Here is a 15,906-nt window from a genome sequence, read left to right on the forward strand (position 1 = left end):
CGTGGAGGCACAAACAACCCCTCTGAGCTGGGGTGGGAGGCCAGTGCTGGCAATGGTGGTTGTTCTTGGCTGCTGTGTGACGATGACCGCGGGGCAGCTCTCCCGGGGTGCCCAGCACACACGGGCACAGAGCAGGTCCTGCTCTGCTGGTGCTTCATGGCTCTGCCAGGAGGCCTGGCTGTGCGAGGACACTGCTGTGTGCCCCCACCCTGCACACTCACGCAGCTGAGGTGGACACCGGTGTTTCCCTCTCGCTGGCACTTCCCAGCCCAGACATCCCAGCCCCTTCCCAGCTCTCACCACTCCCCTGCCCTCTCCCCAGGTGAGCAGAGCATCCCAGTCTGTGCTGGTCCCTCAGCAGGAAATGGAGAAGATGGAGGCGAGTGACAGTGTCTCTCTGGCTGGCATGCTGAGGAGATCTCCACGCCAGGCAGCCTGCAGCCCCCCTGCCAGTCCCGCTCCCCAGGACAGCACAGAGTCCTGGCCCTGGGGCTCCTCTGGCAGCTCCCGCTGCCCCAGTGGCAGGGCAGCCTGCCCCAAGCTGGCACCCGCAGCCAAGGCTTTCTCTTTCCATGTCTGCCCTGCACACACATGGTGCCCTGCTCTTCTCCCAGGACATCCCATCTCCCCACAGAGCCTTTCCGCAAGGTGGGCACATCTGTGCTGGCCTGGCCAGCCATGCCTACACCCCCTGCCCATGCTCTCCACAGCCCTTGAGCTGGGGGAGCTGCTCTGCAGAGCAAGTGGGCTGTGGGGCCTGGGGTCACAGGGGGACTCTGCAAGGGACACGCTGGTCAGGCTGGGAGGCAGACCCAGCTCAGGGACATCACTGCCACTGACTGCCTCCCACAGAGGCTCTTATGTGGCCGTGGAGGCTGCTCAGAGGTGACCTGCCTTATTGCCAATGCCATGAGATGTGTTTGGGTGCTGCACCGCATCCAGTCTATGGCAGTCCACTGATGAGAAAACGAACCACTCACCAGGCTCCTTGCCCTGTGCCTGCTGTGTCCCCTGGGCTTGCAGAACCCTCACTTGGTGGTTCACACCCACATTTAGCACTTGATCGCTGGGTCACTTCACCTTGGACAAGCTCGTGCTCAGTGGGCTCCATTCCCTGCTGACCTCCTGGCACGTGCTGTCCCTGCAGATCCCCTGGGCTCTCCTGGCAGCTCCTGATTCCTTCCAGAAAAACACTCCTCTGCCATCAGCCCTACCACAGGCTGTCGAGCCCCAGGCAGCTTAGTTGGAGTCCATTCAGCATCTGTGTGGGTGCTCTCCACCCACAAGGAACACCTGAGCCATTCCTCAGTCCCTGGAAGAGCACACTGGGACCCTCATCTCATCCCTCTGCGCCCATGGAGAAACAAGCAAAGCAACAGTTTTCTTTAGAGTCTCTTCCTTGGGCATGTTCTTGAGAGAAACACTGGAAAAAGACGTAAGCCTTTGGGCAGTGCCCTGAGGAGATTGCCTTTCCTGGTGGAAATGCTGTTACAGAGGCCAGCTCTGTCAGAGATCTGCTGTGCAGGGACTCTGTACACAGGAACTGCCTCTGCAGCTCCAGAGAATGTCTTGGGGGATAAAATCTCATTCAGAAATGTCACTGCAGCGTCCTTTTTGATGTTGCAATACACAGAGGGTATGGAAATTCATTTACCCTGCTTCCGGGTAAAAACCAGACAGGTAGATAATGAATTAGCAATGGTATGAATAATGAAAATTCTTTGTGGACAACATTATTACAAGTGAAAAAAAGAAAAATAAAATAAATCAACAATGACATGAAGAGCGACAAAACAGATCAAAGGAGACTGGGCCTGCCATGAATTCTGTTACAAGTGATATGTTGAAGGACATGTGCAGTATATTGCTTCTAAAAACCATCTAGTCATCAATTTTCAAACTGCACCCTTGAGCTCCTGGTTCCTCATGCTGTAGATGAGGGGGTTCACTGCTGGAGGAACCACCGAGTACAGAACTGCCACCACCAGGTCCAGGGATGGGGAGGAGATGGAGGGGGGCTTCAGGTGAGCAAATACGGCAGTGCTGATAAACAGGGAGACCACAGCCAGGTGAGGGAGGCACGTGGAAAAGGCTTTGTGCCGTCCCTGCTCAGAGGGGATCCTCAGCACGGCCCTGAAGATCTGCACATAGGACACCACAATGAAAATGAAACAAACAAATGCTACACAGACACTAACCACAAGCAGTCCAGCCTCCCTGAGGTAGGAGTCTGAGCAGGAGAGCTTGAGGATCTGGGGAACTTCACAGAAGAATTGGTCCAGGGCATTGCCCTGGCAGAGTGGTATAGAAAATGTATTGGCCGTGTGCAGCACAGCATAGAGAAACCCACTGCCCCAGGCAGCTGCTGCCATGTGGACACAAGCTCTGCTGCCCAGCAGGGTCCCGTAGTGCAGGGGTTGGCAGATGGCAATGTAGCGGTCATAAGACATGATAGTGAGAAGATAAAACTCTGCTGACATCAGAAGGAAAAAGAGAAAGACCTGTGCAGCACATCCTGTGTAGGAGATGGCCCTGGTGTCCCAGAGGGAATTGGCCATGGCTTTGGGTACAGTGGTGGAGATGCAGCCCAGGTCGAGGAGGGAGAGGTTGAGGAGGAAGAAGTACATGGGGGTGTGGAGGTGGTGGTCGCAGGCTATGGCAGTGATGATGAGGCCATTGGCCAGGAGAGCAGCCAGGTAGATGCCCAGGAAGAGCCAGAAGTGCAAGAGCTGCAGCTCCCGTGTGTTTGCGAATGCCAGGAGGAGGAACTCAGTGATGGAGCTGCTGTTGTTGGTCATTTGCTGGTTCTTGATATGGGGCCATTGTCCTAAAAAGGAAAAGACAGGGAAAGCTATGACAGAGTTCTCTGAGCAAAGCCACTCCATTTTTCACAGAAATCCCACCCCATGTCCCCCAATTCCGAGGCATTTCCTCTCTTTGCTTTGTGCTGGCTGAGTGTGCTGTGAGGAGCAGGACCTCTGCCCCTGTGCTGCCAAGGAGTCAGCTCTGCCCTGCTGCAGTGAGTACATGGGAGCTGGTTCTTGACACCCCCGATGGTCACCAGGGCTGTCAGATGCAATTCACCCTTGATGGAAATGTTCAATATCTGCACTCACCACTCCAGAGAGTGTGGGCTGCAGAAGAGAGGCTGAGCATGTCTTTATGGTGATTTTTCTCTGTTTTTCTCCTTCTACCATCACATCCGGTTTAGTACTATTTTTAAGGAAGAAATACTCCTTTTTACGACTGAAAGTGTGGAGTCTTCAGACAAGACAGGGAAAAGGGCTCAGGTCTCTGTGTCTCAGTGCAGAGTCAGGAGAGCTGCATTGCCCATCAGTCTTGTTCCCACATGCCCTGTGCTTAACTTCTGGTACCTCAAGGATGACTGTGCATTAAATTAGTCTTTAAAAAAAAAAAAAAAGCAACTGGACTCTGATGAAATCAGGAGGGTGCTGTTTCAAAGGGCAGATCTGCAAACTCTTCTTTTTGCAGCACAGAGGTGAAGCTGTGATGGAGAGGAAAGGACATGGCCTCTCTCAGAAAGAAGCAAAGGAATCTGAGAGGAGAGAACTGACCTCCAAGAGAAAGCTCAGCACTCCCTGGGATCCTACAGCACAGCCGTGCTCTTCTGGGGCAGCTCCCAAGCCCAGCAGCACAGGCAAAGCAGACAGTCCGATGTCCTGAAGATGGGATGTCCTAAAGGCAGAGTCAGCTCATTGCTCAGCAGACAACGCCCAGCAGACATCTAGAGTGAGGGACCACAAGAGAGCAGCCTGAAGGCAGCCTAGCCCAGGGCTTGGCTGCAGTTTCCTCCCACTCCCTGCCCATGTCTCTGCTGCCTGGAGCTGTCCCTGCCAGGAGCTGGTGCTCTGCCCACACCTCTCCTCCCTGTCCCTGCTCACAGAGCCCATCCCACCCTCTGTGTGCTCAGCTCTGCCCTGCAGACACCTCCTGGCACCAGGGCACTGCCCAAGGGGATCTCCATGCTCCTTGAGAAGTGCCATGGCAAATGTCCCAGGGGTGATCTGGAGCTGTGAGCAGCCATGACCCACACAGCACCCTCTCAAGAGCAGAAGGACCCTGCCCTGCCCTTCCAGGGGGTCGCTCCTTCCACTCACAGCTTCTCCCTGCAGTGCCCTGGGCAGCTCCCCGGGCAGGCTGAGTGCTGACCCTGGCAGGCGGCAGAGTCCCTGCCCCGGCACACAGCCCCTGGGCTGCAGGGACCCTGCTCTGAAGGACACAACTGGGCACCCCTGCCTGCACACCTGCATTCACAGCCACTCAAACTTGCCTCTGCACAGGGAGTCCACCTGGCACATCCCAGGAGCTGTGGGCTCTGCCAGCTTGAGGAGATGCCTCCAGGAACCGCATCGGCATTGCCCTGCACCCAGAGACTTACCGTGTCAAGGGCTCTGAAGATTTCTCCTTCCCTGAGCTCTCAGCAAGCCTCCCATTTCCAACTGCCTTGAAGCTCTCTCTGCCTCGCTGTTCTCCCCTCGGTGCCTGCAGGCAGAGCCCTCAGCCCTGCTGTGCTCTGCAGAGGAGATGCTCCTGGCCAGAGATGTCTCGCTGCAGCACAGCCCACTTGCCATGAGCTCCCTTTGTCCCAGGAGAGCAGCAGCAGAAGACCAGCCCAAGGCGGCATGGTAATGACCCCTCTGGTGGGTTTGGGGATGAGTCCATGAAGCTCAGGCCCTGAGAGGAAGCTGATGAAACCTCTCCAGAAGTCACAGTCCGATGCAAACTCCACAGTTTCTTGGAGCATTAATGGGTCCCCCTGAGGGCCATCCCTGACAAAGCAACTCTGGGGCTGGTTAGAGCAGGCAAGTGGAGGCAGTGATGACAGGTAGGCAAAGGCAATGGCAAGGTGGCTCTGATGCTGAGTAATCCTGGGTGTGTTTCATCAAGCCAAAGGGCCAAGCCCTGACCCCCAGCACCTGGGAGGGGAGACCCTGTCCCTCACACGTGTCTCAGGGCTCTTCCTGGGCCAGTGTGATGTGGGGATGTGCAATGCCTAGAGCAGGACTACCACACACTCTTTCTCAGGCTCACAGGTCGTGACAAGGGGGCGATGAAGTCCTGGTGCTCTAATGAGAAGATGTCTCCTCACAGGCATCACCTGCAGAGAGAACAGCCACAGCCCAGCAGACCAAGACCTTGGCTGTGTTGGGGGCTTTCAGCCTTGCCACTGCCCCCAGATGTCTCCACCACAGCATGTCCTACGGTGTCCCACACCTGCACCTCTTTCCCTGCAGGCTCTGGACACCCAGCCTGCTCACCAACTTGGGTGTCACCTGAGCATCTTCCTACCCTTACTGATATCTCTCCATCCTCACAGACTGTTCACTGAAATGCAAAGCTCTGGCTAATCCAGACTCTTGCTGGGTGGCCTCTTGTACCACAGAACTGCACTTGCAGGGACATTTCTTTCTCCTCGTGTCCCATCTCAACCTCCCAAGATGCACTTGGTGGTATCTTTTCTTTCTCATGATGTTTCCCAGTTTTCAGAAAAGCTCCACCATCTCTGAAACCACCTTTCAAGCAGTCTCAGGCTACTCCTAGACTGCCCTGAGCCTCCCCACCACTGGGCAAAGGGGCCAAAGAAGCCCAGGTCTCTCAGCCCCTCCACACAGCCCATCTGCTTAAGGCCCCAAACTGCACCTGGCCACATCTCCTCTGGCCACTCTCCAGCTCCTCCCAGCTCCAGCAAAAGAGGGAGCCGAGAACTGGGACAAAGCCATGTGTGGGGGTCCCTACCAGTGCGGTGTCAAGGGCCATAAAAACTGCCCTGCTCTGGGTGACCATGCTCATCCTAATGCAGCCCCGTATGCAAGTGGCCTTCTTCACAGTGAGCAGAAACCCCTGGCTCGGATGGTGTCCCTCGCAGTTGCCAGGCCCTTCTCCTCCTCAGAGTCCCTCCTCAGCACAGCAGGTCCCAGCTAGCCCTGATGTACAGGTTGGTTCTTCTCCCTGAGGCCAGACTGGCCAATTCTCCTTGTCAACGTCACGAGGTTTCTTTTGGCCAAATCCCCGAGTTTCTCCAGGTCCCTCTGGACTGAAGCTCCATTTGGTCAGCGGTTACTGTTTGTGTGCGGGTGGCTCACCCTGATGGTGGTGTAGTCTCACAAGAGAACAGCATGAGGAGTTGCAGATCTCTACAGACCCAGGTAGGAATTGCCATGAAGAGAGTCTGCAAAACACCAAAGGAGGGTACAAAGCAAGCCAAACCAGGGTCAGCGGAGAAAGGAGAAATGAGGGTGGGGCTGTTTGACGCATGGTGATATTAGTGGAAAATGTATAGCCGTGTAGACACACAGACAACATGGATCCCTCCAGGAGCCAAATCCAGCAGCCCGACAGAGGTGAGACTGCTGCAGCTCCATGCGACGCCATCCCACACACACACATGTGCACACAGAAATGCCAGCACATGTGCACGTGCACACACCCCCCCCACACACACTCAGAATGAAGTCTCTCAGTCAACTTGCAGAGTCTACAGCAGCTGGCACTGAACTCCCCTGCTCCTCCAGAACCAGCCTCTCCATGGTCTCACCATCGGAGTGGCTCACACAGCCTTGGCTCCCAGGTCACTTCACCTTTGCACCAGCGACTCCAGCTTGATCTTCACCACCAATTGCACACTGACGCGTGTAACCTCACTCGCTCCGCAGCCGGCAGCACAGACACATGGGCCTCTGTGACAGCTGGTCTGACTCCCCTTGCTGGCACGTAGAGCTGCTCCTTGCACATGCCCGCACACAGCATAGAGAGCCCCCCAGCCAGGAACAGAGTTAGAAATGGAGCTGAATGAGGAGACACATCAGATGGTTGAGTTCAGGCGCAGGGCATGTCCAGACCAGCATATTGACCAGACAAAGGTTTATATGCGAAGGCTCCTTTTATCCCTGTTATATTTATGGATGAAATCATCTTGAGTGCCCTCCCATAGCACATACAAGATAAGCAATCAGGCTCAGTCATCATGTGTTCATGAAAGGCAGGTCCTTCTTGATTACCCTCATCTCCTTGTATGACAAGGTGACCCACTTAGTGGATGAGGGAAAGATGGTGGATGTTGTCTACCTAGACTTTAGTAAAGCCTTTGACACCATTTCCCAGAGTATTGTCCTGGAGAAACTGGCTGCTCATGGAGTTTGTGGGTATGTTCTTCGCTGGGTAAAAAACTGCCTGGATGGCAGGGCCTAAAGAGTTGTGGTGAATGGAGTTCATACCAGTTGGCGGTATTCGCCAGGGCTCAGTACTGGTGCCAGTTCTCCTTAATGTCTTCATGAATGATCTGGACGAGGGGATCAAGTGGACCCCCAGTAAGTTTGCTGATGACACCAAGTTGGGTGGGAGTGTGGATCTGCTTGAGGGTATAAAGGCTCTGCAGAGGGATCTGGACAGGCTGGATCAATGAGCAGAGGCCATCTGTATGAGGTTCAACAAGGCCAAGTGCCAGGTCCTGCACTTGGGTCACAACAACCCCAGGCAACACTACAGGCTTGGGGAAGAGGGGCTGGAAAGCTGCCTGGCGGAGAAGGACCTGGGTGTGCTGGTTGACATCCGGCTGAACATGAGCCAGCAGTGTGCCCAGGTGGGCAAGAAGGCCAAGAGCATCCTGGCTTGTGTCAGAAATAGTGTGGCCAGCAGGAGTAGGGAAGTGATTGTGCCCCTGTACGCAGCTCTGGTGAGGCTGCACCTCGAGTGCACATGTTCATTTTTGTGCCTCTCAGTACAAGAAGGACATTGAGGAGCTGGAGCACGTCCAGAGAAGGGCAGCAAAGCTGGTAGAGAGACTGGAGCAAAGTCTTATGAGGAGCGGCTGAGGGAACTGGAGGTGTTTAGCCTGGAGAAGAGGAGGCTGAGGGGAGACCTGATTGCTCTCTACAGCTACCTCAAAGGAGGTTGTAACCAGGTGGGTGTTGGTCTCTTCTCCCAAGTAACTAGCGACAGGACAAGAGGAAATGGTCTCAAGTTGTGTCAGGGGAGGTTTAGATTGGATATTAGGAAAAATTTCTTCACTGAAGGAGTGGTCAGGCATTGGAACTGGCTGCCCAGAGAGGTGGTGGAGTCCCCATCCCTGGAGGTGTTCGAAAACCGTGTAGACGTGGCACTTCAGGACATGGTTTAGTAGACATGGTGGTGTTGAGCCGATGGTTGGACTTGATGATCTTAGAGGTCTTTTCCAACCTTAAAGATTGTATGATTCTATGATTCTAAAAAGGGAGAGGCATGGTGGTTAGTGATTGCTACCATCTTTTGCTCTGGAACAGTTGGGCATCTGTCTACCTGCGTGAGGTGGGGAGTAATTGCCTTTGCATCACTTTTTTTATTTTGTTGTCCTTCTTACACTTCCCATGCTCTTATTAAACAATTTTTATCTTCACCCCCAAGTTTTCTTGCTTTTACTTTTCCTTCCCTTTTGCTCCATCCCCCTGGTTGTGGGGGAGGATGGTGAGTGAGCTGCAGTGTGGTGCCTAATTTCTTACTGGTGTTAACCCACACCACTTACAAACAAGGAAGAGCTGGTCAGGATGTAAAAAGTCAAGGGTGAGAAGGAAGAGTTGAGGCTCCTGAAAGATGGGAACAAGGCAAAGAACAGGACTTCAAGAGAGCAGGTTTTGGCCTGGTGAGGAACCTGCTTGGAAGAATCCCATAGGATATGGCCCTGCAGAGAAGAGGGGGTGCCGTGAGCTGTTCGATGGTCAAGGATCTCCTCTTCAGGCTCCAGAACTGTCCACCCTGACATGCAGGAAGTCAAGAAAAGGTGGCAGGAAGCTGGCATGGACGAGAAAGGCGCTTCTGCCTAAAGTCGAGCCTGAAGAGGAAGGACAGAGAAGGTGGAAGGTGGCTGCCTTCCAGCCTCAGTGGTTCTGTGATTCTGTGCTGCAGAGCACCATTGGTGTGCATGTGTACTTGTCTGTGCGTGGGGGTGAGGGTATCCTGGAGTCACCTCCTCGATAGACAGAGGGGTCTAAGACCAGTTCCTGGAGGGATCCATGTTGTCTGTGTGCCTGTACAGGTATACATTTTCCACTAACACAGCTTAGCACAGAAACAGCCCAACCCTCATTCACTCTTCTTCCACTGGCCCTGGCTTTGCTGGCTTTGTACCCTCCTTTGGTGTTTCAGAGGTGGTTGTCATGGTAATTCCCACCTGGCTCAGCAATTAAACCCAGTAACTCCTTTTATTGTCTGTAGAGCCCTGCAACTCCTCATGCTGTTACCTCGTGATAGACACCACCATCAGGGTCAGCCACCTGCAAACAAACATGAACAGCTGACCAAATGGAACTTCAGTCCAGGGGCACCTTGAGGAACTGTGGGAGAGATACACTAACAGACACCTCTTAAAGTATACCAGGAGAAATGGCCAGTTCTGCACTGGGGAGAGGAGTAACCCCACACATCAGGGCAGGCTGGGTCCTGGCGCTGAGCACTCACCACAAGGAGAAGGGCCTGGGTGCTACGAGGAACATCCTACAAGCCAGTGGTACGTGCTCACCACGACCAAGGCCAGCTGCATACGGGGCTGCGTTAAGAGGAGCATGGCCACCCAGACATCTTGAGTTTTTGCCTGGCTTCACCCAGCCCTGGTGTGACCACATCTGGACCACTGTGTCCCTCTGTGGGAATCCCTGCTGAAGACAGGTGGGGAGTATCTGGAGAGTGCAGAGGAGGTCTGCACATCCCCTCTAGTTTAGGCCCCAAACCCTCTCTTTGCAGACTTCTTCCACCTCCACACCACCTCAGGAACATGCTGTCCCTAGAGAACCACCATGCTCTCCGGGCAGCTCCAGATGTCCCTCCTGGAGGACTGGTGTCTTCAAGGTCACCTGTGGGAAAGCCCTGGCTACATCCCTCATTGACACTCACCATCTTCACTGTCACCAGACACCAACTGGTGACTCCTGAATCCAGTCCTAGGTCTCCAGAAGCTCACAACCATTGAGCTTTGTACTCCCCAACACATGGAGGAAGAGGGACTTGAGGGGTGCAGTTCCTCAGGCCTCTTTGGAGGAAGAGCCCAGCCTGAAAGCACTGCACCAGCAGATCCCATTTTATTGCAGAGATGCCATGAGATAGGCCAGCTCCGAGCCAGTCTTAGACACACTTTCATAAGGGCGCCGGGCGACACAGAGTATTAGGTGCCTCACATGTAGTGACGCCTATGCAAACATTTCTCCATAAAACATAATAACCATGAAGAAGAGTCAAACAGCAATAATGATAATTATGATGATTAAAAAAAAAAAAAAAAGCTGGGATCACATACTATGGGATTGTTGTGGTTTAACCTGGCAGACAGCTGAAACAACCACACAGCCAGTTGCTCACTCCCCCCACTAGGCTGGGGAGAGAATGGAAAAGAAAAAAGGTAAAACTTGTGAGTTGAGATAAAGTCAGTTTAACAGGACATAAAAGAATGACAATAATAATTGAAGTAGTAGTCATAACAACAACTACAACAACAATAATTATAGACGAATATACAAACAAGTGATGCACAGCACAATTTCTCACCACCCAGACCAATGCTCAGCTAGTTCCTGAGCCGCGCTGCCTCCTGGCCCACCCCCCCCCCCGTTATATACAGAGCGTGACATCATACAGTATGGAATATCCCTTTGGCCAGTTTGGGTCAGCTGTCCTGGCTGCACCCCCTCGCAGCTTCTTGAGTGTCCCCTGCCATCTCGTTGGCAGGCCACTATGAGAAGCTGAAAAGTCCTTGACTGCTTGGCAACAACTAAAATATTGGTGTGTTATCAACATTGTTCTCATCCTAAACCTAAACACAGCTCTACACCAGCTGCTAGAAAGAAAATTATCTCTATCCCTGCAAAACCAGGACAGTATCCACCGCTTATGCTATACCATTTACATCATGCCCAGGTCTCACACTTTCCAATATGCTGCAATTAATCACCACCACTTTTCCTGTCCTTTGAAATGTACACACAGATATCATTAGACAATGGACCACCCCTGTGAAATATCTGTAAAATGTCCATAAATGTTCATTAAATGTCCATAGAGTTCATTTAGACCATGACTTCAGGCTCCCTCTGTCATCCTTCACAGCGGCAGAGATTGTTGCATGCTGAAGCCAGTTCTGGTTCCATCACCACTGCACTTGTCCGGATCTATCATCGTGGCACTTTGCTCAGTTTCATCAAAATTCATTCTTCATTAATCTGGGTGATTGTTACTGTAATCCTGTTGATAGGGCATAGAGCCACCATAGTAGTGGTGACATCTGGTATTATACAGCAATTAGCATCATACAATTCAAGACATTGGTTATTCTCACCCAAAATCAAATCCCCTTGAGGTATACATCAGAATTCTCAATCCTCCTGCATCACCCACCAAGTACACCCAGGTCGTTGAGCAAAAGCAATCCTACGGATGGGTTTGCCTTTGCCTGAGGCAGGAGTAACCCAGACTGTCTTCCACAGCATATTTTTTATGTGCACTACGGGGACTTTATCCCCTTCTACAGTACGGAAAAGTTTTGATTGGGTAGGGCCAGCTTGATTCATAGATCCCCTTGGAGGGGACCCAGCTGGGAAGCTGACCAAAACTGACCAAAGGGATGTTCCGTACCATATGACATCATGCTCAGCAAGAAAAGCTCAGGGGAAGGAAGGAAGGAAGGAAGGAAGGAAGGAAGGAAGGAAGGAAGGAGAAGTAGTTCATGGTTATGATGATCCTGTGCCCAAATAACAGTCACGCATGCTGAAGCCCTACTTCCTTAGAAAGTGACTGGACATCTAGCTGGCAATGGGAAGCAGTGAGTGAATTCCTCTTTCAGCTTTGATCTGTTTGTCTGAGGAGTCACTCCCTGCGGGATCCAGCCTCTCTGAAGCAAGGTCCAGAGGAAACTCCCAGCAACAGCTTGTGGCTGATCCCTCCATTTTCGGTGGTGCAGGGGATGTGAGCTAACCCCCTCCCAGGCCTCAGGCATTTCCACAGGGATTCAGTGATGGCTCGTGGCCTTTCAAAGGCCACACACACCTCTGGGGATGTCCACCAAGACAAATCCCTTACACTGCCAGTGATGGGAAGGGGATGGAAGCAGGGACGAGTGGCATTGTCAATGTTTGTGTCTCCTGCAGTCTGGCCATCCTGGAGCACAGCGCTCTTCCCAGCTGTAGTATCTCCCAGAGACAAATCTCGGAGTGTGGAGATGGGAAAGGCTGGAGCTACAGCCTCAAGTCTGTCCAAGCATCTGTGAGCACTTGGCGACATCCCACACCCTGTGGCCGTGTGAGGGAGGGAGCTGAGCTGCTCTTTTGCATGTCAGTAGTGATGTGCAAGGGCACAGAATTGTAGTTTATTCAAGAGAAACTGGGGAGCAGGAGGGCTGAATTTCCTCCTCCCCATCCCTCCCCATCAGCTACATAAAATAATCATGGGTGTGTGTCAAATACCTTGAGAATGTTTTAACACAACAAATCGTTTTGTGCAGCTCCTGGGCACCTGACAGACTAACCAGGAGGTGCATGTGTGGCTTAGCCCAACTTTGGGCTATTAAAGATCAAGGCTCTCTTAAAAGAGTTGAAAGACTGTGAGAGGTCGGAGCTGGCTTCAGTCCTTGTGTTTCCTCCTGACAGTTGGGGATGCCTGGTGTCATGACAGTGAATATTTAGAGACCAGAAACATAACAAAGAATATAATATAACCAAGTATATTCTTTATAAATATGTATGTGTGTGTATATATATATAATTTGCTATAACATGTCAAGTATAGCAAAAAAAAAAAAGTATTCTGACACTGAAGGAATAAGTGTCACCTTAAATGAGTACCTCAAATCAAAATTACAGGTGTGATTAAACAAAATTTGTTTCCATGCATCATGCGGTCAGAGCGTTCCTGGCAAAGAACCTGGTTTGCTGAGTGGGAGCAGATGCCAGTTTCTCAGGCCTGTAGCTCATCAGGTGGACTTTCCTGCAGAGGAGACAGCCAGGTGGGAGGCGAGAGCAGGAAAGAAGCCTGTCCCCATTGCCACCATGCACAATGAGTGCAACCGGTGCAGCCACGTTGCCAAAGCAGTGAGCTGACGCGGCCCACCGAGGGCTTCCTTGGCAACTGAATTAGATGGGAAGGGAGGGGTCCAGCTGGAGGGTGAACACCAAAACACCATACAGAGGGGAGTCACTGGACGGGAGTGGGGTGGGATAGCCTGGGCATGGGTTCCTGGGGCCACTGCTGATGCCTTTGGGTATCTGCAGTCTCTGCATGGAGCAGAGAAACATACCGAAAGCATTCAGTGTCCAAAGAAAGAAGGTAAACTGTGCTGGCAAGAGCGTTCCCCCTCTTCCTTGACCATCACCAACAGGATGAGGAGTGCATCTGTGCAGCTTAGACTTGGATCCCCAGCACTTACATTTCAGTGTGAGGCTCCCAGGATACGCTGGGATCTCTTGTCCGTAGGAGCAACAGCACAAATGTCTGTGTCCACTGGGCCTCCCTCTCCTGCCTTTCCAGCCCAGGCAGAGGCAGAGGAGATGTGCATGTCCAACAGGACTGGAAGGAGTCATGCCCGCTTGCTCCCCTTGGCTAGCAAAGGAGCAAGGGAGGCCCCTGTGCACCTCTCGTGCTGGAGAGAGGAATCCTATCTGCGGGACATGCCGAATGCTCTGCTGCCTTCAGCTCCACACGAGCCCGGCCCCTCTGCCTCAGAAGGTCTGAGGCTTTCTAATTCTGTGTGAGCTGATGAAGATGCAGTCATCTGAAGGGAAGTGAGGCAAATGCCGTTTCTGGGGACTTTCCTGTTCACCAAATTCAGAGATGCCCCTGGTTCAGTTGCCCTGCCTCAGTTTATGTCATGCTGTTGGGGTGTCAGCACTGCCTGGAGCTGTTGACAGTTTCCACCAGCTCAGAGCTTCCATCCCACCAGGGGGTCAATTACATTGTTTTTACTCCCTGCAGATCCTCAGGAGGGACACGCGGCAGTAGGAACCTTCAGAGTCTCCTTTCTGCTATAAACCCTGGGACGCTTCAGAGAGCTGGGAGCCTTCAGGTGCTGCTGGAGACTCACCATCAGAGCTGCTGGGAGGAGAGGGCAAGGGCAGAGTCAGGAATGAGCCCTGGTTTGGGGCTTGCAGTGAGGTCCAAGAAGTGAAGAAATGGTAGGGAAAAGGCAGAAGCTAAGACCTTGACCCTGGGCTTCATTGCCATGATCCATCAGAGCAGATGCCACCCCTTCATGACAAGGACTGCAGGTTTGTGTGGATGTGCTGAGGGGGAGTGAAGGCTGGGCCTTATTAGTCAATCTGCTGCGTCTTTGAACAGAAGAAATGAGAGTGTAGAGACCCGAGTCTCAGCCTTGCCCTTTCCTGCACGTCTTCCCACCCCAGCTCCCCACTTCTCCCAGACAGCCCCGAGCCCCTGGCACAGTGAGACCCCGGGGACAGCCCCTGGACACTCTCCCACCTGAGCTGGCTGGGGGGAGCATTTGGGCAAGCTGCATGGGGCCAGACTGCCTGTGCCCTTTACTTCATCATTCACGGGGCTATTTTGGTTGTCTCTGGGTTTGTTTTACTTTTTAGTTGTTGCTGGGTTTTGCTTGTTTTCTCACTCCCTCAGCATTAGAATCATGCAGGTTTTGTTCTGCAAGTCTCAGCTTCCTCAGTCCCGTGCGGAGGAGAGGGCTGGAGTGTCAGTTATTCTGAGTAGCTTTGGGCAAACTCTCAGGACATTTCCTGTGATTACCACCACTGGAAGAAACGCATTCCAGCCTCAGAGGTGGGTGTGGGACACTTAGAGGGAACGGCTTGTGCAGAGAGGTGTGTTTCTCGGGCGTGAGCTTTCTCCAGTCATGTGCTGAGGCATGTCCCTGGCATTGGCCATGGCCCTGACCCTGATCCTCTCCCACCTCACCCCGTGGCACCCTGGGGATGACCTGCTCAGTGTCCTACTTTCTCAGGGAGCCCCACAGGCACAGCTGGCCATGCTGAGGTCCTGCTGCTGGGCTGGGATTTGCAGGGAGGCAGCCCCCAAGACCTCAGGAACCACTGCTGATGAAGGACAAATGTGAAGCAAATAGTTCTGCCCAGCAGCTTTCAATCACAGAATCACAGAGCAGCTGGGCTTGGAAGCCACTTCAGGACATCATCCAGTCCACCTCCCCCCTTCCTAAAAGCAGGGTCAGCTAGAGCAAGTGGCTCAGGACCATGTCCCGTCTAGATTTTAATATTCGCAAGGGTGGACCCTTCGTAACCTTTTTGGGCAACTGTTCCAGTGTTTGACCACCCTATCTTTCAATGGAATTTCCTGTATTTCAGTGTGTCCTTTCTTCAGGGCACCACTGGAAAATGTCTGGATTGGTCTCCTTAAACCTTCCCATTATTCTCCTCTGCACAACCTCTCCCATGTGGCTTGGTTGACTCCCAGTTACCCCTTCCCTATCTTTTTTTTTTTTTATTGATCACTTCCTTTTAACTTTTTATGCTGCATTTTGACCTACAATGTGGTTTTTAGCATCTCTCTGGCAGTCCCACAGCACAGTCCATTGGTCATCTGAGCCAGTAACACCTGATGTGCCCTTTCTCAATTGGAAGAAATTGGCCTGTTGGGTGGATGGGAAGGAGTGGGGCAGGAATCCCTTCCTTCTCATGTGAGTGCTTCAGAGAGCTGTGGCCACTCACCCTGCGATGTGCCCATCCCTTGCTTTGGAGGAAGGGTGGTGTCTGGCATGACGTTTCACACAGTGGGCTTTTTTGGAGAGAGGGGTTCCTTTTCTCTGGCACACTTTCTCTTTCCTGAGAGCAGAAGGATGTCGATCCTCAACAACTATAACATGTTTTCCAGGGCATACCCAGCGGCATATGAATGTTGTTTGTTTCTCTGTGAGCAAATGCACTTCATGGATTTATTCTGTAGTGAGAAAGA

At 52.6% G+C, this 15,906-nt stretch overlaps 1 pseudogene; it reads right to left on the reverse strand.

Moving 5' to 3' along the window:
• Window positions 1-1,829: 1,829 nt before the first annotated feature.
• LOC129200041 (olfactory receptor 14J1-like) lies at window positions 1,830-2,762 on the reverse strand (annotated as a pseudogene).
• Window positions 2,763-15,906: the final 13,144 nt, after the last annotated feature.

This window comes from Grus americana, assembly GCF_028858705.1.
Source record: "Grus americana isolate bGruAme1 chromosome 27 unlocalized genomic scaffold, bGruAme1.mat SUPER_27_unloc_1, whole genome shotgun sequence".
NCBI classification, from domain to species: Eukaryota; Metazoa; Chordata; class Aves; order Gruiformes; family Gruidae; genus Grus; species Grus americana.